Source organism: Petaurus breviceps, unplaced genomic scaffold (assembly GCF_028583685.1).
Source record: "Petaurus breviceps papuanus isolate PSGF00001 unplaced genomic scaffold, PetGlider_PUasm1.0 207, whole genome shotgun sequence".
Taxonomy (NCBI): Eukaryota; Metazoa; Chordata; class Mammalia; order Diprotodontia; family Petauridae; genus Petaurus; species Petaurus breviceps.
In genome coordinates this window covers 22281118-22282829 of record NW_027185850.1, presented here as the reverse complement: position 1 = coordinate 22282829, position 1712 = coordinate 22281118, and positions in this window count along the sequence as shown.

Below are 1712 nucleotides of genomic sequence, written 5' to 3'. Positions count from 1 at the left end.
CCCTGCCTCTGTACCTAGAGGAGCATTGTGATCCTCTGTGCTCTGGCACCAACAGTAATCCTTCCTGCAGCAGGAGCCCAGCCGGTGATCTCCCCACTCTTGCAGTCGATGGATGGCCCATGCTGCAAGCTCTGCTTTCTTCTCCACACCAGTCCATACGAGCTGGGGAGTGTTCAGGAGGATGCGCACCTCTGGCATGAGAGCTGCTCATCCACCTTTGGGCTCCACCTTCACCCAACCCACCAGTGGCCACACCCAGTGAATTGTCTCAGCAGAGGAACCAAACCAGGGTCAGTAACAGGCCTCAGACCTGGCAGTGAGTTAGGGGGTGTCTGCACCGAGCATGTGAGGCCTTTCCCTGGTTGGCTGTGTGTATGAGAGCAGCTTGTTCCAACAACCACAAAGGCAGCCAAAGCGGGTGCTGGGGAGTGCTTAGAGCTTGGTCAGACGTGGAAGATGCCAAGGGCACCCGCTACATCCCAGGTCACCGCCTCTTATCCTGCCTTTGGTCCTGCCACTGGCCTTTTGGTGACTCAGGACGAGAGAGAGAGGCCTATGACTTCAATCCAATTCATGCATGAATTGAGACGTTCCCCTGTGATGTCACTGGTCCTCTTCAAAAACGGGTAAACAATCGTTCCTACACGTCCCCCTTCCTGTGTCTCCCTGACTGGGTCATGGCAGCTGTCTCCTACAGTTCCATAAACGTTCCATTCCATTCCTAGACCACGACCTGTTCAGCCAAGGGCCAGGACTGCTTGCTATGAACATGTTGTCTTTGTGGGCCCCTCTATCATGCCCACTAACTAAGATGAGCTGGAGAAGGAGACGGCGAAGCCCTCCAGTGTCTGGGCCAAGAAAAGCCCACATGGGGTCCCGACAGTCGGAAAGGATTGGAAACAGCTTCACAACATGACACACACAGGGACGCATCCAAGATACAGCGTACATCTCTCTACCATCTTGCTAAGGCTTGGATTAGACGGCCTCTCTGGGCCTCAGTTTTCCCATCTGTAGACTGTGAGGGTTGGTCTTGAACATCCTCCCTCCAGCTCTCAGTCCTACACTTCTTTGATTTTTGCCCAAATCCAAAGATGGGAAGGTGGGGGTTAGGAGGGCAAGGAAAGAGAGCCCAAGGCAGATGCCAGAACCAGAAGGCTTAAATGGGATAGATTTCAAGCTGAAACCAAAGAGTGTGACCAGGGCCGCCTTAAAGTCCCATTAATCTGCTGGTCCTGTTTGAACAGCAAAGAGTATGTGTGTTTAACGTCCTGATCTTGAACCCAGGGTCTGGCCCAGCCCAGGGGTGGTAAATATTGACAGTGGGCACCCAGCGGCCAGGGGGTCCCCTTTGTTCTCCCTGCACCTAATCCTCTGCTGGTGTTGAATGACAGAGGAAGGGAGGAGGAGGAAGAGGGATTTGTCCACCCCCAGTAACCAGGCCTCTCATGGAGGCTGATTGCTGACGCAAGGCTAGCTGGGTTGCCATGGCAGCCTCCCCCCCCCCCCCCTCCATGGGGCTTCTCTGCCCCCAGTGCAGTCGTATCCTGGCTACAGGTGGGCCTCAGCTGTTTCCCCCTTTGGTGTGAGGCCTGACCAATGAGTAACCAGCAAATGTCCAATGAATGCACCAAGGAGATGGCCTTGGGACGTCCTCACAAGAGCTCCCTGAGATGTGGGGGGGAAATGGCAGCTCCTGTATTGATGGTCCT